General features: G+C 44.2%; 1 protein-coding gene across 6 annotated transcripts in view; it reads left to right on the forward strand.

Moving 5' to 3' along the window:
- Positions 1-2,444: 2,444 nt before the first annotated feature.
- GRB10 (growth factor receptor bound protein 10) overlaps positions 2,445-22,510 on the forward strand; it is a 148,527-nt gene continuing 128,461 nt past the window's right edge. For 3 of the 6 annotated variants that reach the window (XM_041411775.1, XM_041411772.1, XM_041411776.1), the window contains exon 1: positions 2,445-2,596. The gene's annotated coding sequence lies outside the window, so the exon portion shown is untranslated. Of the gene's footprint in view, positions 2,597-2,694; positions 2,920-22,510 lie in introns of all 6 variants that reach the window. The other 3 variants (XM_041411773.1, XM_041411774.1, XM_041411777.1) reach the window with 3 other exon arrangements.

Raw genomic sequence — 22,510 nt, forward strand, 5'->3', positions numbered from 1 at the left:
TATGAGAAACAGTGAGCACACTCAAAGGAAGAGCATACTGGAAGGCAGCCAGGTGGCTGCCTGCGTGATGCTTCAAAAATACCTGAGTTTCATCCCTCCAGTTTCCCTTCAGTGTCAGATGCAGAGCATCACGGTCATAAAGGTGGTCTGGTTTCGAGATGGAGCATGCAAATTACCTCAGAGGTTAAGGCAGCAGGAATTTTGGGGAAGAAGGGGATGTTTTAGAAGGTGGGAATCCCTGCAATGCAATCCTGCTGGTGGCTGGCTGGCTCTGCAGCACCAGACCAGTTATATAACTTCTCTCCTTTCACTTCTTGCTTTTTGAGGACACGCTGTAACGCAGGGCTGTAAATTGATATTCTAGGGTGGAAATACTACAGATGACAAAGTATAACTGTTGCATTGCGCAGCTAAGGAATGTGCCGGGGGCAAATAGCATTAAACAGCGTGTGGAAGAGGCATGTGCTGAAGTCCTTGGCCATGCCCACAGCAGCGGGTTCTGCGAAAGCAGCAACAACTGGACACCTATTGCACAAACCCTGGTCAAACCATACAGGTACATTCATGGCTGCAAAAAAGATGGAGATTTTCTCTTCACTGGGAGGCACAGGGAGCAGACAGGTGGCAACAGGTACAAGTTGCACGAGGAGAGGTTTCACCTTAATTTTGATTCACTGAAAAAAAATAAATCTTTTTACAGTTAGAACAATCACCCACAGGAAAATCATCCCCAGGGGTGGGGTGGAGTCCCCACAATTGGAGGCTTTCGAGATGTAATTGGACAGGGTGACAATCTCATCCCTTTGCCATAAAAAGTTGCACCATGCAATCTTTGGAGTTCCCTTCCAATCTGGGATGGATCTGTGTGTGCAGAAAGTTTCATGTAAGCATGTGGGACTGTGATGCCCGCCTACTGTGAGTAGGTGCCTTCTTGCCTCTGGAGTAATCTCAGGCAGAATCTGATACCACCTGCATTCACCTGGACAGGAAACAGCTTCTCCTTTGGTGAGGCACCAGCACTCTGATGCTGGACCCACAAAACGCAAGATCAGGGTGAATACTGGCTCACAGGAAGGCAGGACAAACCAGCCCGAAGGTGGGAAGAGAGGGCTGAACGGGGCTGGGAAGTGACAGCCCAGAGAACAAGGTCCTGATGGACTGGGTCAGGACAGGACAGGACAGGACAGGACGGGACGGGATGGGCAGCAGAGATGCTGACAGACTGAAGAGCAACGCTCAGCACTGCATCAGGCGGAGATGGCTGAGGAGAGGCTGGGGACATGAGCGGAGTGAGCAGCGAGCACGCAGCATAGTGGCACGTGTGTCCAAGAGGCTGAGGTGACACGCTGAAGGAAACTGGAGAGATTATTTGAGGACTTGAACAGGGAGAACAAGTGGTGAGAACTGAGCGAGAACAGAGCGAGACCAGAGCATGGCTGGAAACACGGGGACCGGAGGGCGGGCTGATAAGAAAAGCATTCCTTTAAATACAGTAAAGAAGAGCCACGGAGGAAGAAAGAGCAAGAGAAAAGAAAATATCATGTTACATTTCAAAATATATTCAGCTCGGGCGCTCAGCCACAATACTTCCATTAGTCTACATGCATCTGTCTAGGAAGAAAAGCCCAGAGATTTCTCCCACTTCTCCTTGGGCTCAATTGCCTTTTATAGGGCTGACCACTTTCTTATGAGAGGTGTTTTTGCATCTAGTGAAGCAAATATTCCTCTCTTCACAGAGTGTGACGGCTCTTGTTGGAAGTCAATACATTTTACACCAGTAGCTCTTAGGGCGGCGTGCAATTTTCTTCCCTTAACAGAACTTTTCCACAGTCCGAGTTATTTGCAAGCTACTTGCAAATCGGATGGCTCGGAGCTACCGTGGTGAAATAGCGAAGGTCCCAGTGCACAGAAGTTCGCAGCAGCAGTCTGCAGGAGTGCTAGCGGCAGCCTGAGGATGCCGGGAGGGCAGGGCGCTTTGCAGCACGGAGGAGCTCCGAAGAGCCCACCGTACAGTCAGCACATGCCGGGAGCCTGCTCCGTGCTGTCTGGAGCGCAGGAAGGGGAGCTGGGGCACTTGCCCTGCGCAGTTTTGCGGGGAAAAATGCGAGAACAGAACAGGACTGGTGAGGTTAAAGAAAAAGTCCACGCACAAATGCCTCGCGTGTGGAGATGCTCTGTTGGTTTTCTTTTAAAGACAAAACAGCCCTTCCCAAGAAAGGCACACGCCGGTGCTACCTGCGGGTGAGCTTTTGTTAGAGGGCAGGAGACCCGCCACAGCCCCACGATCTTCCGCCTCCACCGCCGCTCACTCCGGTACGGGGGAGGGCGGACAGGGGAGCCACACCGCCCGCAGCCGCCGGGGCTCCCGGCCGCCCCCTGCCCTCGGCGGGCCGGGGCTGCGGCTGCGTGCGGCGGGGGCGGGAGCGGGGCGGGGCCCGCCGGGAGTCAGCTGGGCGCGAGGGGAGAACGCGGCGGCGGCGGGCGCCGTTAGCACCGGAGCCGGCGGCGCGGACAGGCTGGCAGAAGTTTTCTCCGCAGATCCCTCCCGCAGCCCGGGGACGCCTTGCGGAGGCGCGAACGTCCCTGTTCGCGTTGGGTGTGTTTTGCTTTTTTTTTTCCCTTCCCCTTTTATTTTTTTTTCACTTAATTGCTTTTTTTTTTTTTTAATTGTATGATTTAATATTTTTTTTTCAGTTTTAATTTTTTCTTTTGTTATTGTTGGTTTTGAGGCGCGTGGCTCCGAGAGCTCGCTCTCCCCCGCCCGCGCCCCGCTCCACCCGGAGGATCCCCCTCCCCGCCCGCGCTCCCGTCCCCGCCACCGCCGCGCACGACCCTTCCCCCGACCCCTGAGCCCGCCCCAAACTTGGCGGGTGCGCGGCGCCCGGCGGGGACGGTGCCGGCCGCCTGCCCGCCCAGCAGGTAAGGGGCCGGAGGACGGCGCGGGGCGCGCAGGGGGGCGGCTGCTGCTGCCCCTGGGGAGCCGCAGCGGGGTGAGGCCGGGCCGGGGTGGGTGAGGGCTCGCCGGCTTCTCGGTAGCGGAGGCCGGTGGGAGGAGGAGGAGGAGAGCAAACTTCCTTTTCCTGGGGCCGCCGGCGAGCCCCCCCCACTCAAGTGCCCGCGGGGAGCGTCCCCCGCCCGGCGCGGAGCCCCCGGGGTCGGACGGGCTTCGCCGGCGGCCGCGGGGCTCAGGGGATCGGCCCTTTTTCCCGTCTCGGGGCTTCCTTGCCGCGTTTTGTTTGCTCGCCTGCTGCGCGCCTCGCCCCGGCGGTGCCGGGAGCCGGGCTTTCCCGTCGCCCCGCGCTGGAGGAGAGCGAAGACCTGCCCCGCCAACTGCTGGTGGTGCTGCTGCCGCCGAAACTCGCCGGTATTCCCCCCGCTCCGTTTAGGGCTGGCGGGAGGGCTGGCGGATGGGCAGATCGCAGAAATGCCACCCCGGGGTGCTGCCACCTTCCTGCTGACCCTTGGCGGGGATGTGCCCGGCCCCGTGTGCCCGCCGGAGAGCGGCCCTGCCTACCTCAGGCCGTGCCCGCAGCCCCTCGCTAGCCCGGGAGACCCTCCCTGGGGGGCGGTGCGGAGCTTCTCCTGCCCCAGCTCCCCGCCGGGAGAGGCGGGCACGCATGGCTCTCATTGTATAACCGTGGTACTGCAAGCCGGGGCTGAAACTGTGGCATCTTTATAAGAACAGTTTGCAGTTAATTGGTTTGGCAGATGAACTCCTGCACAATCCTCTTGCCCGCTTCTGTTGCTCAAGTGCCAGCGCCCCCTCCCACCCCTTTTCCCCGCTTTCCTTTGAAGCGTCGCATAACTCTGTATTGCCAGTAGGATGGAAAGTGCTGATTCAGCAGCCAGGAGCCCCACTCCATCTGAAGTGGTGGTCTGCCTGAAATGCTCCCATTTGTTGAAATGGGAACATGTGTTGCTGGTATGTCAAAGCAGCATTGATCAGGTTTTCTAAAACAGACCCAAAGAATGTGGTTTGCTTTTCTCTTCTCCAAGGCAGAATGAATTTGGGGTTGGGGTAAAGCAGGAGTGGGCAGGATGTGGGCATCTGCCACCTTCAGTTACACTTCTAAGGGCATCTGAAATCGTTTTGTCTCTTGAAGGTGCTTATGTGTTTTAACGGAGATGTTGTGGGATGTGTAGCAAGGATGCATTAACACTCCAGCTCCATCTATTCCTGCATTCTGAGGATAGTAGTTGTACTTACAGCTCTAGAAAAGGTACAGAGAAGGGCAACAAGGCTAATCCTGGGATTAAAAGGAGTGAGTTATGAGGACAGGTTAAAAAAGAAGCACCACAAACACATGGAGATTAGAAAACCTGCTTGGAAAAGGGGAAATATGCTTGAAACTTTAGATGAGAGCTCTGGCTGTGCTTCATGATGCTTTTGGGGCTGAGGCAGGGTGTGGGAGGTAAGCAGGATGCTCTTCCCATGCTGTTAGCCTTTCTCCAGGGTTTAACCTCTCAGAGCAGCATAAGAAGGAGAGCTGTTCCAGAGCTGTATTCCTCTGGCTACCTTTGTACAGCTATACGTTAATATCAGAGCTGCTTGAGGTTTATTTATCTAACACCAGACTCTTTTTAAAATTCAGCACAGTGTAGAGCAAACAGCAGAGCCTGAAGAGTACTGTTTGGTAGCCTTCCTGCAAGCAGTAAACCGACAGAGCAGCAGACCCTGACGCTTGCCTCCGGTGCTCATTATTCCATGTTCTGGTCTGATTTATTTTCTTCACTTGGACGTTATTTGTTCTCAAAGTAGGTCTTGTTTGCCCTGGCTACATATTAAAGATCTTGTGGTACTTCCATGGTTTTCCTTGGTTTTGTTAATCAAACTATCCCTTCTCTTAGCACTGTGTGAGTTGGCTTTTATCCTCGCATACAGCCACACCTGGATTTCAGTAGAGTGTTCCTGTGTTTTTTAATGAGTAGTCCAAAAGCTCTGCCTAAATGCAAAATGGATTTCTGCATCTCAGTTCTGCTGAAGTGTATAGTATGCACTCTGTGAATAAAACAAGTGTTTGCAGCCCTCTGTCTTGCGAGTGCCTAAATGACTCTAGCAAGAATCGTTACGAAGGTTTTTTAGAGATCTTTGGTCATGTTCCCATCTGTGCTTGGGATGTAAATGGGCAAAAAGTATCTGGATCTTTCTGGCAAAGCTATTCTTCCAAGGCAGGGAGTTCCCAGCTGGCAGAGGAGAGGCATAGCTGGGTCATGCACTGCTTCTGCCAGCAGCACCGGAGTGTTGCGCTGGGAATTTGTTTTCTGACAGCCCCAAATGAGCAGATGTCCCTCTAGACTGTGAGGCACTGTCAGCTTCCCTGGGTGCAGGTAGCAGTGGCAGCAGGCAGACTGAGGGGCTCCTGGGTGGTGTCACTCTGGGTGGGACCCTACTGTTGCTCCCTTGTGCTGTGCCTCTCTGTGCGTGGTTGTGGAGGTGATGGTGCTAAATGAGGCCAGATTTCTACATATAACTTCTGCCTAGACCAGCTCAGCTCTGTCCTAGGAAGTGTGTGTATATATTTGTGTGTGAAATGCACTCAGTTGCTTCTTCAGACCACTGAAATGTGTGGGGTAGGGAAATAGGTGGTGGGGTGCCTTTTGATGTCCAGTGCTATGCATTTTTAGGATGCATTTAAGTATTTGCTCAATTAAAAATGTCACTGGTTGCAGCAAACACTGTGGTGAAACCCCTTACTATTTTCTGCTGGCCTTTTTATTCTAAATCTCTGAGTGGACTTTATTAATGGGGTCAGGGAAAAAGCTTCTCTTCACTTTGTGCTAACATTTCTGTCCAAACTAGGACTAAGGAAGCCTGCTTTTCTTTGGATTTATCTCAGCTATGAGAGTATTGATGCCAGTTCACAGTGCAGTGTTTCTTAAGTGTGCCCACCTGGCCCAGTGTTTTCATAAACAAGGAAGATAACTCCTGAGACCTCTGCCTCTGTCAGGCTTGCATGCAGCTTGCCAACTGGCTTGGCTACAGTGTGATTGCATAAGCCTCCTTCTGTAGGAAAGCAGGCTAAGAAGTTAGGATTGTTTTTCTTGGAAACTGGACCTGCTCCTGGCTGTGTCCAAAATATACCAGTTGCAACTCTTCACCCAGGGAAATCTAGGAATGGAGATCCTTTACCAAAAAGTTAAAACCCCACAATCTTTTTTAGGAATTACAAGGGATGAGGTTGCCAAGGAATCCCTTTATTAGCATTGAGCTTTATTTACAGGTTTGCTGTCTTTACACTGCCTGCTGGTCAGGAGAGCATGTTGCAATCTAAACTTGGATGTGGCAAAATAGTCTTGATTCCCATTACTTTTTCTCCCAAACCAGTGGTTGTTTTGAAACATAATATTGTGAAGCAAACAGAAGCCACCTCACTGACTTCTCTTTCTTTATACATGTTGAACTGTGCACTTCTGAACGAGTCCTGTGCCAGGTCTTTGCTATTCTCATGCCATCTGTTGAATTGGATAGCAGTTCTCCCTTTAGCTCAATATGGTTCCTCTGTCGCATTGGGAATGTGGAGAACACTATCCTAGAAAGCCAGATTCCACTATGGGGGCATCATTAGAGAAAACTGTTGATCAGTATGAGGTGTCCTCTCTGCAAACAGGCTCTTAATGTCTTCAGTGATGGAACAACTGGAATAGCCTGACTTTTTAAGATTTTGTTGGATATATTCAACATTCTGTTTTCTTATATTTATTCCCCTGGATACCACCTTGTCAGCAGGTATGTGTGTAGAAAGACAGACAGACTCTACTTTTTTTGTACAGGTCCTTCATCTGATTATGGTGGTTATGGTTTCTAACAGCTTTGGACTTCAAATGTCCATAGGAGCACTGTATATCAGTGCCGAGAGTCCTGAAACTCTTTAATAAGGAGATGTTCAGTTCACACTAATGTGCATCCATTGACTGAAAACTTCCTTCCTTCTTTGCCTTCCTAGGATCTTTCATAAGTCATAGGTGGATCAGTTCATACAGAGCACATGGACGTAGCTCTCAGGACTGAAGGCATTGCAAGTTCATTCCCTGCTTTAGAGTAGTGTCCTTGTGAACAATTCTGTCTTTTCTGGTCTCTGTAAGAGAAAAGACTGGGGAATTCTGTTTAATGGTGAGGAGTCATTCACAAAAATGTGGGATTATGAGCACTGGGTGAGTCACTTTCCCTTAGAAGGTGGCATCAGCTTTATGGCTGCTGCTTGGGTTTTTACAGGCAAGCAACCTGTAGTGGCACTGACCAGAGACTCAGGTGTGGATGGAACAAAAATATAGTCAGGATGAATAATGATGGTTTCTTCAAAGCCCAGCACTAATGCTCATTTACAAGTCAAGAGAGCTTTTAATGAAACCTGCTAATTGCATCCCAATTAGTTAACCCATGGGGAATGCAGATTACCACTCCTGAATGGTTACGGTAAAAGCTGTCATGAAGATCAGTTGTTTTAAAGTGGATGATCTCTTTAGCAGAGTAGAACACCTTCTCCCATATCATGGGTAATACAACATGTAACTACTGTAAATTAGTGGGAGGGACCTTCTTCTTTCTGAATCCTTTCAGAAACCTTTGGTAAGTCATTATATTCCTGGATATCAAATGATAACTTTGGAGTGAGTAAAATGGTAGAGGAGAAAGTATAGTTTGCTGACATATGATGTGAAGTAAAATTACAGGTTATATCAAGCTTGTAGATTGCCAAACTAGATTTGGAATAATCTAGGCACATGGCATGAAAGTCTACCTCACTGATACTGAGAGAGGTGAAATGCTTGCCTTTTGGAACTCTGCAGCTTTCAAGACTGCTGTCTTTGAGTTTATGCTGTTTCAGGTATGATGGGATAAGGCATACTTGCTATAATGGTTTGACCTCTTCTTGGAGAAAGGATCAGCAGTGAGAAATTCCCCCTTTACCACATGATGATAGAACAGACTCTGTTTATTCTTCCCTAAAGTGAGAACTGGGGAGAGGTTAAGGAGGAGTTGAAAGTCTTGATTATATTATGCTGTGTATTTCTGAAAAGAGCTTTGGGACAATGGTTGGTAGTGACGGTCCTTGTATGCAGAGGTGATGAGTGCCCTAGACAAACTTCCTGGGAGCACCATGGCCATCTCTGCGTTCTCTGCAGGCAGATGGACCTGCTCCTGGCTGTATCCAAAATATACCGGTTGCAACTCTTCACCCAGGGAAATCTAGGAATGGAGCAGATGCTGTAGAATATCTGAGAAAGAAACACGGTGCCCTGTTTCTGTTGTATTATTTTGTTGGACTCCAGGGGAAGGCTGCAAGAGCTTTTCCCATTATCTTACCCTCCTGCTGTTGGGCTGTCATCTTTAGGCCAACAGCAACAAGTTGGGCAGCTATGTTGATTTTAATGCCCAACAATTGTGTTAATGGTTGCAATATTAACCATTGGACAGTCTTGTTGCTCTAGCTGTAATATTCAATGTATTTCTTAGCAAGTCTTTTTCAGCATTTGTGGAGGCCAAATCCAAGGACCATGGGGACGTTCCAAAAAAGACTGTTTTGCACAGACAGGGATGAATGGGGTAATTGTAAACACATGTTTGGTTAAACCACTAGCAAACCAACCTCTCATTCTTCCCAGCCTCCATCAATGCCAGCTTCTGCTAGCTCATAACAGGACAAAAATAGGAAATGACTTTCCTGGCAGACAAACCATAGAGGAAATACCATACCATCCTGTTGGAATAAACCTATAGCCCAGTGGGAAGAAGCTCTCCTGCTGAGCAGCAGTGGGGATTTCTGCATTTGTTCACACAGTAAACATCAGAGCATGGTCTTTCCACTCCCTTCATGCTCTTGCTGCAGAATTTGTGTCAGCAGAGAAATCTGAGAAACTGAGTGTCTGCATCCAAGCTGAGCCTGTGGTTGCTGAAGGCATCTAAGTAAGGGTGGATAATACTCCTTGAGACCAGTATCATTCTTCCATTATGCATTCCTGGTGAGAAAATCAATAAGCAGGGAGAATCTGTAAGTCTGCAGTGCCTTTTCATGGTGGAGATTAGCACTTGATGAATACTTAGAAAATTCTTTCAGTGCTCAGCATCTAATTTTCCCTTTTAATGACTTGATCTAGTGACTGCAGCTCTGTCCAAACTCATGTTGTTGGTTTGTAGCACAGACTAAGTTTTCAGAAGTTATTTTTTTACTTTGCTTAACTTTATTTCTGGGTTATCTTCAGGTACTAATTTTAATTTCAAAACTGAGGAAGAGAATCCATTAAATATCATCTTTCACTGCTGATGTTGCTGTTAGTGAATTATCTGTGGTTCTGTGATTCTGATTTGACACTTAAACATATTTTTGGTGATGGAGTTGCAACTGGGCTCTGTGTCTGTGCATGCTTCATATACTTGTAGATGTCAAAACTAATTGGCAGCAAGGATTTTAATCCTTTACTAGAGAAAAAACTGCTAGAAAAATTTTGCCAGATACTGACTTTATTGGGGGATGGTAGGACAAGATAGTTGTGCATTAGAAAGGATTGGAGCAAAAGTTTTCAAGGCTGAAAAAAAAAAATGGGGAGATGATTTTTTTTTTTCCCTCCCTGCTTTCTTCTTTCCTTCTTTTCTGTGATGTTCATGTCTGCCAAACTACTAGGTACAGATTCAGATAGGAGAACGTTCTCTCTCCTTAAATGGGAATTGAGAGAGGGGGTGAGAAGGACTGGGGGAAGGTAAAATCTGTAGGTTGGTCTTGCTTAGTGTACTGTTAAAACTCTGAGCATCCTTGGAAAGGAATGAGGAGCTTTTATTATATCAAAGCACAAGTGTGGAATTAAACTTCAAGGAGTTGGAAAAGCTAAAAATTCAGAAGGCTTTGGCACAAGACAAAAATATCACAAGCTTTCTTAAAAGGCCTGCTTTTCCCTTCTGGCTCAAATGTATTAAAGTCCATTTAGGAGAATGTTAAGGGAGAAATATGTATTGCAAGACCATCAATTATTTCTGAATTAATGTCTTGTGGGGGATCATTCTTCATTCTAATAGCTGCTCGTGCTGACATCACCCGAGATGTCAGGGGATTATGTCAGGGGATGTCAGAGAATTCAGGCCTTGATATTGTGCAGAACAATGGCCCAAGTGCTTGCAGATGCTTTCTTGGTGGGTCAGGTTGCTTTTATTTATCCTGTCCATCTCTAACTGTGATGTTCCAGTTACTGTACATGGTCACAGCAAGAGATATAGTAAACAATTTCCAAGAGAAGCTTATCTGTGCAGCGTGATTGTGAGGATGAAGTACTTCTTGCCTCTGCATCTTATGCTAGAGGTGGATTTGCCATCATCTAGATGCAGAATGCATGCATTTTTAATGCTTTATGAAAAAACTCACCAGCTGTAACATTGTTTTCTTTTGTTTTGTTCCATTATTTGTTGTGTTATTTTGTTTGTCATTCCAGGAATTCTGAACTGAAGTCAAAAAGTTGAGTCCAAAAGTGTGTGGGTTTGGTCGTGGAGGTTTTTTTTTCCCCTTTTCTGTCAATTGGTTTGTTACTGTTTTTTTTGTTTTGCTTTTTTCCCCTCCCTGGCTGTTGGGCACCTAGCTTTAGTTTTTAAATTATTATAATGAAGGCCCTTGTGGTTTAACCTGTCAGGCAGCTAAATGCCACACTCACTTTATCCCCACATCAGTGGGATGGGAAAGAGCATTGGAAAGAAGGCAGAACTCCTCAGTTGAGATAGAGACAGTGTAGGAGGACTGAAAAGGAAGGTAAAATAGTAACAACTGAAAAAGAGTATACAAACAAGTGATGATTAGTGTAATTGCTCACCACCTGCTGGTTGATGCCCACCCAGTCTCCAAGCATCAAGCTGCTGCCTCTCCCCAGTTCTTTTCATGATGCCGTGTATGATGCTGTGTAGTATGGAACATTATTTTGGCAGCTTGGAGTCAGCTGTCCTGGCTGTATCCCTTCCCAACCTATTGTTCACCCCAAGCCTCCTCACTGGTGGGGTGAGAAACTGAAGAGCTGTTGACTTGGTGTGAGCGCTATTCAACAATGACTACAACATTGGTGTGTTACCAGTATTATTCTCATCCTAAATCTGAAACACAGCTCTGTGCCAACTTCTAGAAAGAAAATGATTCTACCCCAGCTGAAACCAGGACAGTCTTGTGAGGGGAAAGAAATCGAAATAGCCCTTTGTGATGCTCTAGAAATGAGTAGACTGGAATGTCACAGTCCATGTGTGATTTTCTTGAACTGATTCTTTTGATATCCTTTACTGGTAGGCTATTATAACATTACACATAGTCATCACATTTAGTAGTTGAAAAGTTTTCAAAGAGGCTTCAAGAGAATTGAGCAGCAAGACTATGAGATGAGCTTGAGGAGTGGAGAGCAAATGCTGTTCGAGTTGCTGACATCTCTAATGTGTACTCAGACTTATTTCACATTCAGCATGCATTTTTTTTTTGTTCTAGAGCTGATGCTAATAAAGGTCAGGAAAATTCTCTGTGGAGTTCCTTGCTAGCAAAGGTGGGTTACACTCTTAACACATGGGGAGTCAGAGGAGCATTGCAAAGGCTCTTGCAGCTGATGCAGTTTGGGTGTGTGGTAACACTTGTAATGCCCAGTTGAATTGCTGGATAATTTTCTTCCCCAGTGTGCTTTGAAAAACAGTGTTGATACAGCCTTCAGTAGGAGAATGGCATTGCAAGATGTCTTGCTAGTATAAGCCTTAGGTAATTTTGGTAAACATGTAATTGATCTTCATTTACTTGGAAATGATTCCACATCTCTTCCCAGGAGCAGGAGAAGTTCTGACAGATGTTTGGAAAATGGATGATTTTGAAAAATTCAGGGGAAGAGTCCTGTGCTGTAACAGCCTGAGTTTGTTTTGCTTGTATTAATCTCTGAGAACTTCTTGGGTCCTTCATGTCCAACAGTCCAGCTCTTCCTTAGAAAGATTTATTCCTCAGGAGTCTGATAAAAAATTCATGTGAGCTAAGGTGACATATCTGTAGGTGATGTGAAGTTGCCTTTCAGGTCAATTTGGCAGTGCATGGTAGAGTTTCAGGAAGACAGCACATGTGCAGCTGTCAGAGAGGCAGGTCATTTCTACCTCTTTGAGTATTTAAATACTAATTTTCTTCTGTGTGTGAAAGCTCTACAATTTGGAGAGGTGAAAAAACTTTTCCCTGGGAAGAGAGGCACGTTTTCGTTTCTCAAAGGATGTGGGCCATGCTAAGAGCTGACTGCTACCAAAATCTGACAGTGTTTTGCTGGAGTGTTTGGGTGTCTTCCCGTGGGCCAGCTTGGTGGTTCACTACGTGTGTGCATGGCTGACTCTAAGTGGGTAGGAAAGCTATCCTGTGTACTTGTTTTTTCTGGGATTGATTTTCTTCTGGGTTAAGGGATGGGACCAGTTCTTGGAAGCATGTGGTGGGGCAGCTGAGGTGAGGTGCTCTTCCAGGGAGAGGAAGAGAAATGAGAAAGAGAAGGATAGATCCCATGTCTTTTCACTGGCAGCAAACTGCTGGGCCAGCTGGGCAACCCATCAACTTTTTTTTTTTTTTTCTTTGTGAATTTCAGCAAATCCTTTGGAGCTACACAAGCAAACAAGGTAAAGACTAAACCTGGCTTAGGAGAGAATCTCCAGTGCCTGCCAGTATTTGCAAGGTTTACCCGTTGAAGGGAGTTTTCTGCAATATGTGGGGGTTAAACTTGTGTTTGATCTCTTTGCTGCCCTGGAATGTGGATCAAATAGATGTTGTATTTATTCATATCTTTTTAATTTTACTTCTTCGTCTAATAAAATGGACCTGTGGTACTGGGTTGTTTTCTTAAAATGAGCATGAAATGTGTCAGTGCTAGGTGGGGTTTTTATTGAGCAACTCAGCCGTAACAAAAATGTTACTCTTGCTTGTACATTTAAAGAAGATAAAAATAGCACCTTCACAGTTTCAGGAGATTATGTAAGGTACGTGTAGCTGTATCTTATTATATGATCGTCATGAAACAGAGCAACTGAGGAAATAACTGGTAATAAATCCATCATTATTTATATTATGAAAAATAGTAAGCATGATAGCTGTTCAAACACCAGAGATTTGGTTGACTTGCTCTGAAATGTAGTGGTAAAACATATTTGTTTCAGACCAGTTACCAGCTGAAATGTTTTTTTTTTTTTTTTCCTGGAATGTCTCATCTGTTCCCAGTCGCAGAATCCCAGAACTGCTTGTGAGCTGGTTCAGCCCTTCTGCTCTGATCAAGAAGGGTTTCTGTAGCCAAAGTCAAATAAAGGCATTTGAGGTGACTGCTCTGCTATCTGCTGGGAAATGGTCTTGGTGGCTGTGGGGCAGATCTTGCTCTTGAACACCGGTGACTCTTGAGGTGCTGCCTTAGAGCACCAGTTTGTCAGCCATGTTAAAGCTAGTCTGCTTTAGCCTGAAAAAATCCCAACCAAACAACAGCTCTGCAGACTGAAAACCAAAATGAGTTCTTCTGTAATTTCAATTATTCTTGTCTGTGGTAAATGTGGAATGATTTTGGGGGCAAGGTGACATGTCATGGGTTTTCTTCATTTTACCAAACAGAGTTTGGGAAGACTTGGCGTTCAGGTGCTTGGGTTCAGGATTGCACAGCAGTGACTGGGGTTTCTCTTCAGAAAAGTTCTTAATAGTTTTTTCCATAATTTTAGCACAAAAATGATTGAGTTTTGACTAGCTCAGTCCTTCTGGCTGGATACCAGTTCCATTGTATGTGAACTCTTGGATGGATAGAAGACGAGATCTTTTCTCAGCCTTTGTTACAGGGACTTGCCTCCATCTAGAAACAGTTTCTGTCTTTTGCAAGGTCATTTGGAAAGTGACAAAATGTACATTAAATGTTCTCCCCATACCCTGTGTTTTACTTTGAGCACTCTATCAGCTGTTGACAGAAGTTCAGGTTTTGTAGCAGATGCTACTTATGATGCTTCAGTTGTTTGGCATAGCTGTGTCAGGTTTTGGGGCCCTTGAGATGAAGGAAGTAATGAATGAGCAGTAATTTCTTGGGCACGCTTATGTGGCTGTGTACAAATAGCAAGTTTCTTCCTCTTTTTGGGGTATATGGCCAACTTGTATGCTTGCCTTCAGCTGTGTCTTATCTGTACTGATTTTGGCCGTGGTTCAGAGAAGATTCATCCAGCCAGAGAAGCATTCATGGGACAAGTACTTCTAAAAATTGTTTTATTTATTTTTCTAAAGTGTGTGGGGACTGAAGCTTTCTTCCTGTGTGTAACTGTGGCTCATCTAAAGTCAATGTTTGACTACAGACCAAGTGGTGTGGTCAGAGTGAATTTTTGCCTAAACCTATGTTAGAGCCATAAATTGTTGCATTGTGTGGGTGATGATGCTTTCATCCAGTACTTGGTCTTAGTCACCTCTTCCAATATCCTCTAATTCTGCAGTTGTGACTCTGTGAAACCAAGCAAGAAGTGTGTGAGGAGCTTGAGAACTCTTTAAATCCTTAGTGTCTTGAAAACCTGGAGGTTTCCAAAGTGGAATATATATGTACACTGGACATATTACTGTATTATACAGCCCTTTTATGGTGTCTGAGGGAGGTGTATCTCCTCTGCGGTTCAGTGCATGCTGCATCTAACACCTCTTTGGAATCCCTGGGACCTTAGGATGAAGCCTTTCAGCTATGTGGTGTATGGAGGGCTGGTTTGTGTTGAAGTTTGAATGGGGCAGGAGGGCTGCTGGGCTTGGTGGTAATGTGGGAGCTTTGTAGGGCTGTGGCTGGAGCTAAGAGGCTTGGAGGAAGGAGCTTCTGGTCAAGTCTTCCTAGAGTTTTCTGGGATCCTTTTAAAAGTAGTGCTGTAATGGGGTGACTCAGGATACCTGGCACCTTAGCCATGTCAAATGAGGTCCCTAGAAAACCAAGGGACTGAAAGGTTTTAATAAAAGTGATTTTTACCTGAAGTGCTGTCTCTGAAATCCATTAGCAGTTTGAAATTAACCAAATAGCCTAGGTAGCTTAAATGAATTTTAATGACTTTTTGCCGCTTTTATAAGAAGATTCTATTTACAACCTTGTTGCTTTAAGTGCAGCCTGGATTACAAGTGTTTTATTTTATCAGTGGAGATGATTTTGTAGCATAGCAGTAATCTTCCTAAAGGTTTGCCTGGCCAATGAAGAAGTAACAGGATTTGTATAAACCAAAGCAGAGCAATCTGAAGTAGCTGTATCCTAAAACTGACCTAACCTATAAAGCTTTGAATTTTCTTATCATCTTCCACTGGGAAACACCACAAAGTCTTCTGCTCTTTTGTATCCTGTAAGAAAGAATTGAGTCATCCCATTATTAGGGAGGAAAAAACGAAATACAGGCAAAAGATCTAAAATTTATCTAAGAGAATAAATGAAGGCCAACTAAAGATGGTTGGATTTTTTAAAATTGTGATACATACTGAAAAACAAACATCAGAAACTATTTCAGTCTGGTTTTGAGCATTTGATTAGCAGTTTCTAAGTGACCTCTCTGCTCATATATGTGTTTTGTAGCATTGGGAAGGGAGAAGGAAAGCTGCTTTAAAGGGGCCATGCTGAGAACCTGGAAGAGAAGGCACTAAGAAGGGTAATATTGATACAGCTCAACTTTTTCATCCCCTTGATCTTTTGGAGATCTTTTCCCTCCTCGTAGTGCGCCCATTTCTCAGCAGTGTGAGATGAGAAGGAATCAAATTGACTTCCATTGTCACGTGTGGCTTCCTAGTGTGATGTAGAGAAAAGGCCAAGTAAGCTCTTCTCTGCTGAAGATGATATGATGGGTGGGGGAATGTCTTAACTCACAGCATGGCTAAATCATGGCTCTGAAAATCATTACTGATATTATCTCTTTGGAATAATGCTAGTGCTCTCTTGGAGCTGCTGTGAGGCATCTGTATGAGAAAAGCCTGCAGTTTTTGGTGGATGTTTTGCCTGTGTGATGGTTTTATCACTCTGTGTTTGCTCCCACGTCCCAGCTCATGGAAGTTAAATTCTCTCAGAGATGATGGCTTCTCCAAAGGTGGAGGAAGTGTTAGGAAAAAAATGGGGAGAGAAGGAGTATTTATGCCACAGTGCGTAGTAAACATCCCACTTGTGATACAGGTAGCTAAGTTGTGTCTAAAACTTGGCCTGGCTTTGGTCCTGGTCTAAACCATAAGTGTTACTTTGGAGTGGATGTTTATGTGCCATGTCCTGTGGCCTGCTGGCCATTTGGACAGTCAGGGATTCCAGGGATAACCACATGGTGAGGCACCTGAGCAAAAATGCTTCTGCTGAATGTAAATAGTGGCACAGTTGAACTCCATGAAGTGGAAATGTGTGCTTAACCTTTCTTAACTTCAAGTGTCTACACCTATGGATTTTATTTTTTAAAACCATTTTATTTTCCCTTCTATTTTCCAGCCCTGTTACTATTTAGGAGTGACGAGTGCTTTGCCTTTGGGGACTGTCAGCTCGTGGTCCAAGATCCCGGTATCTACAGTTGTAAATCTGCAAAGTGGAGAGCAGAGGGTCATTCCTGATAGAGAGGGATGGGCACTGCCACTAATCCTGTAAATCCACAGTGGGTCCCTCCCATGCACAGAAACCTCATCTTAGCTCCTGCATCTTAACATCTACATCTCCTTCCTTTGCTGTGATATTTACATATAATTCCTACTTCTTTAAACAAGAGGGAGTTGGATCTAGTCAGATTTGAGGAAAGCTGCATGAGCTAGCCTTATGAATATTTATCTTTGCATCAGCATCTTACTCAGGGATACTCAAGAAAAGATGACAAATGACTGTCTTTTTGACATGCACAATATAAAGCAAATGCAATTTCAAAGCCTCCCTTAAGCCTCTGTGGTATGCTTAAATATCTTCCAGTTGCACAGTTAAATGCTGAAATAAGGCTTGTACCCTGGATTTGTGAGATTTGTGAAATGCCTATCCCCAGCTACTTACATTGATACAAATGATGGAGGTCAAACTCATGTGTGGGCAGAGGGGCTGAAGAGAGAAAATTGTCTGAATAAGATGGTAGTGCTTGCAGTTATGTCTAATCAGAGTTCATTTCCTGTAGATATTCCCAGAGGTTTTGCATAGTGAGAACAAATGCAAATGCAGTTTGGAATACACTGGTGCTCACAGTCCATGAGCTAAAAAAAATTGAAGGGATTGAAGTTTTCTTGGTTACCCCTGCCTATTTCCCCCAGCTTCCAGAGATGCTTGCTACTGAATAAGTGTAGTGCCAAACTACAGAACAATAGGATTGCACCTTGCAGTACTGTCTCTAGTTAGTTGTGCTGGTTATCTTCCACCCTCTTCTGCAAGAAGAAATTTCTCTATTTCTTGTATCTCTCAAAAATCTGACAGGCAGTGGAACCATGAAATTGTGATCTACAGCTTGTAGATTGAGGCTAAGCATTAAAAAAATACACATTACAGTCAAAGTGGTGCTTCTGCTATTTGTGCTCCAGAATGAGGCTGAAGAACAAAATTCATGGGGCTGAGGGTATGGTCCATGTGTCTCTCTGTTGTCAGGTTCTGGTTTGTTTGTGGTGTTAGGATGTAGGTGGATCTGTGTATCAACAGAGGCAAGTGTCGGTGTTACGCTTCTTGAAAAGGTATTTTTACACCTAAGGTTTTGAGTTGGTTGGGGGTTTTCTTATTTTTTTAAGACTGAGTCCTTTCAGCCCTAAAGGTTACAGCTGGTATGCAGCTTGTTGGTATTCTCATTTTGGGCACTGTGCTTTGAGAAGAGAGAGGAGACAATGCATCTGTTAAGCTTATTTTTTTTGTAGCACAGTGCTGGATCTGGAGAGGAGACTTGATGCAGGTAAACTAGTTAATGAAAAGCTGGAGTGTAGCTGTGTTTCTGATGGCAGCTTGGTGGCAGTGGTTGAGGGAAACTGCTTATTCCTCACAGTCTTGGGTATTGACTCACTGGTTTTTTTCCTCCCTTGAGCAATTTTGACTTGGTGCTTCTCTTTTATCTTTTCCCTATGCCCTCACTCCCCCCAGTACAGCAATGTTTTCCTAAATCTTCGCTTTTTAAACCTTTCTGTTTCTTCTGAAAGTTGTGGGCATGGAGAAGATATTTTTCCTTCTTTCTTTGCAGAAGGCTTTCACAGATTTGAAAGATTTCATCATGACCCTTACTTTTGCTTCTTTTGGCTAAGCTCCAGTTAATTCTGTTTTTTCTTTTTTCCTCCCAGATGTCATGTTTTTCTAATTCTGTGATGTTCCTATTGCTTTTGCTTGGATTCTTTCCAGTTGATCTTTTCTGAAATTTGCTGAAGATTGGGTACAGCTTCATGCTGGAAGCTTTATCAGCCACAAGTAGAGCAGAACTGTTGCTTCATGATTCTCACATATGTTCCTCTATACATTCCTCTATGGTATTTGCCTCTTTCTCAACAAAGAATTTTCCAGTTTCTAAAGCTTGCTTTGAATTAAGTCTTCCAGCAAGCTGACAGCTTGAAGTTAGCAGCTTCCCCAGGTTTAATAAGTATCATTTTCTCCTTCATTATCTAGATCATTAGTGTTAGAATAGTGTGGGACCAGGGCAGATCTCTGCAGAGGTTATTCAGTATGTCAGGCTATTATGTGAGTATGTCAATTTTTTTTTTTTGACATTCCAAGCAAATATAAGTCAGTGCAGTTGCTCTGTCACTTTCAAATCTGCCATTAGATGACTGTTTGCACTGATAACAGTAAGACAAAGCTTTCTTATCCTTTTGTGACAATGCAATTTGAATCTTTTGATGTGGTTTTGCTAATGTCAGGGTTCAGATTCAGTGTCTATTGCTTCTGTGTTCCTAAAATACATTGTTCTGACATAGAAGGGTGTTGAGTTGGTTTGACTTAGCTTATACGTGAACGACCAGTTTTTTGTTGAGTTCAATCTTTTATTTTCTTCTTGGTGCTAGCCAATGGGTTTAATCACAAATGTGTGAATTAAGCAACAAATATAATTCTTATTGTTTTACTTTCCACTCTTTTCCCCTCCCACTTCTGTAGAAAATCACTGTTTGCCATTCTCCAGCCTCTGCTACCTTGTCAATGCACTATGGATTTTCAAAAATAACTGCTAATGATTAGAAGCTTTAAAAAAAAAAAAAAAAAAAAGTTGGAATTTTTTTTTTTTTTTTTTTTTTTTTTTTTTTTTTAAATCTCCCTTCTCCTATCATCACTAGCAGTAGTTTGGGTTTATTTGTTTGGGGTTTTTTTGTCATGGTTTGGGTTTTTGTTTTTGGTTTGGTTTGGTTTTGTTACCTTGTAGCTTTTTTGAGAAAGTGATGAGTTGACTGACCTTTCCCTTAATCATTATTTTATTGCTGTGAAATTACAGAGTCAGTTTTTGATGTCTCTTGTTTCACTTTCACTTATTTTGCTCTTGCAATAATTGTCTGCAGGCTATTGCTCTTTTAGAGGAGTGCAGATGAATGGCCTTGGCTTGACCTCTTTACCTAGCAAGACTGACAGACAAACTATTGCTTGCTTTTTGTCATGTATGGGCAACAGCAAAGCTTAAATATCTTGGGTCTGAGGATTAACTAAAAACTGAAGATGAGAGAGAATGAACACTCAGTGGCAGAAGGCTCTCTTCAAACACAGAGCAAGTTCTTTCATCCAGAATCGATATACTGAAATGGTTAAAGGGCAAATGCCAAAAGGCTGAATTTTTGCCTCAGCTCTTTTGTCAGACTTGACATTGAGAACAACATTTAGTTGTTGCCCCGATCAGCTCAGCCATAATTCAGAAGCCATGAAAGGTTTTACATATGTTGCTTCTGCTACTGTCTGTGGTTAGAATAATTGAAAATAGAAAGTACTGAAATATACTGATGACCCAAAATGCCTAAATAATGATATGATAAACTAGAGACCTAGTCTTGTGTCACCACCAGATCTAGAAGTGTGTTGGATAAGGGGATGTTGACAGAGTGGAGAGAGTGAACAATGCTGATGCTGTTCACAAAATAAAACCCTTCTGAAAAGGAACGTACAGTTTCAAGAACAGATGGTGTAGTGGTAATAGAGACTAACAAATTTTTGTTGGCTGGCAGCCGTCTTTCAGGTTAGGATTTTGTCTTTAAAGCTCTTTCATAGAGTTGACTTCCTTGCTGCAAAGTACTTGGTAAAAGGACAAAGTAAATTCCTCTTGGGACCTTGTTCTTCCTGGTTTAACAAAAATGAGATTACAGTGGAAGCGCAAGGTGAGGGACAGTCAGCTCATGGTGACAGGTAAGGCTTTGTTGGAGCAGCCTATGGATATTTTGGATTTTATTCTGCTCCCTGCACTCCAGAATTAGCATGCTGCAGGACGGTTGTCACCCCTGTGATGGAAGGTGGGATGACTGACTTGGAAATGTGCACAAGTCTTGCTTTGATCATCTCATTTCTTCTTCAGAAGAAGCATATTGTTTGTGAGACAGAGCTTACATAATCCTCCTTCTGTGGTGTGTGTAAACATATTTAACATAGGCCTTTTGTTTCTTGACTAGTTTAAATTTAATCCATAGTGTACATGCAGTGTGGAAGGGGACAGAAGAGGGGTGAGTTAGAGTGCATTTTAGATTTATCCTCTCCTTCAGTGCCCTAGAACTTGTGTGGATGCAAACCAAGCAAAACGGAGATAAAATAATCTCATTCTTATCTTCTATCTGTGCCCTAAAGACAAAGTGACTGTCTCTTACTAATCAGTGGTATTGCAACCCTCAGTCTTTCCTTGCTGGGTTGATTCTCTTGTTGCACAGTAGCTGGGAGAGAGGCTTTAAATGCAGAATTAGCATATAAGCCTGTGCCATTTTTGGCTGGCTGTTAATGTTTAAAGTCTTTAAAGTCACCCACCAAAGACAAGGCAGAAGAACAAACGTTGGCCTGGGTATGTGGCATGTGTGTTCTTGTTTAACATCGGAATTTCTGGTATGGCCAGGGATGCATGCCAGCTTTGGCAGTACAGGGCACAGTTCAGATACTTAAGTACTGTACTAAAAATAACAGGACTATTTTAGACTGGGACCCAATTAGGGAGAGAATGACTTGTTGCTCTGCAATAAGTAATCTGAAGTAGCAGGCAGGCTGCAGTGAGCACGTAAACTCGGTTATTTTGCTTGCGGAGCTGCCAGTTTTGACACTGCTTCCTCACTGTTTTCGTTAGATGCTTTTCCAGAGGTTAAATTAAAAAAACAAATGAAAAAAAACCAACCCCAAAATGCTCCTCTTCTGAAGGCAGGCTTTATGTGCTTTAGTTCACATTTTGATATTGCAGTGTTTAATAGCATTACAGCTCCTAATCCTCCAGTGTTGGCTTGGGAAATTCCTAGAAGGCAGGGAGCGGGAGGTGAGGAGCGATGCTCTCCCTGACACACTGAGTGAGCTTCACTCTCCCACACAGAAGGGCAGTGAGGGTGAATTTGGGCAGTCAAGGAGCAGAGGGGCTGTTGGAAAACAATTGCTTTTCCCTTGGTTTGCCTCCTGGGCATGGAGGAGAAGGGAGTATGGTTCCTGAAATTTGTTGCTGCTGCTGTTGTTGCTTTTCTGTGTCAAGAAGTACAGTGAAAATAACTTGCATATTTAACCTCCTGAAACAAAGCATTACTTTACACTTCACTAGTTTCTCTCTGAGGGTTTTATTTTTTGGTGATGCTGCTGGCTGCCACCTTCTATTAGCTCGCTTGGATTTCAGTGAAGCAAGTTAGAGGAATCTGCATTTCTCAGTGCACAGTGTCTGTGTGGTGATGGGGAAGGGACAAACATGCTCCAGCATCCAAATCCTCTGGTCCTGGAGTGTTTTCAAGTGATTGGCTGCCTCTGATCACAATTTTCTGTTACTGATCAGAGTGGGGTATGTATGAGGGAATGCTTTATGGAGCCTTACGCAAATGCTGCGTTGGATAGACTTGAGCTGATGTCGAGATGAAAGTGAAATGCACCTAAAATTTCTATTTTTGTAGATATCTTTCTAGCATGCTATTTTGAGAACATGAAAAAGCCATAATCCTTCCGGTGTTGTGACTCTCATGCTCTTTTGAAAGTAGCTCTACTTTTTTTTTCAAAATAAAAAGCTGATAAGAGGTATTCAAGGTTTTGTTCAGCTGTGGTCTCTTAGCAGCATTCAGTGTGGTGTTAGCCTTAAGTTGTGATTTTGGGAGGACTTAATCATGTTTCCTTAATCATGTGGGAATCGTGTTCTTTAAAACCTTAGATTTCAATTTGCTCTTGTCTGTCCCGAAATGCAAAGGAGGGGTCTTCCTAGATGCCAGTTATGAAAACTGCACATTTTGTATTTGTTGCTAAAATTGCATCATGGGCGTAGTAAACTCCCAGGGAAATAGTGGGACAGGCATTTTGGCAAAGTGGATCATGTTGTGTGTTGTGGAGAGCCAGCATTTTGGTGTGTGCTTGTCGGCTTGTGGGTTACACGTATTCTTCCCTCTGCATGCTGCAGCAGTCTGTAGGACTTGCTGTTGAAAGTAAATGTTACATGGAGGATGCCTAGCAACTGTAGTTTTTAGGTTGTGCC

Source organism: Onychostruthus taczanowskii, unplaced genomic scaffold, assembly GCF_017590055.1.
Source record: "Onychostruthus taczanowskii isolate IOZ18803 unplaced genomic scaffold, ASM1759005v1 scaffold37, whole genome shotgun sequence".
NCBI lineage: Eukaryota > Metazoa > Chordata > Aves > Passeriformes > Passeridae > Onychostruthus > Onychostruthus taczanowskii.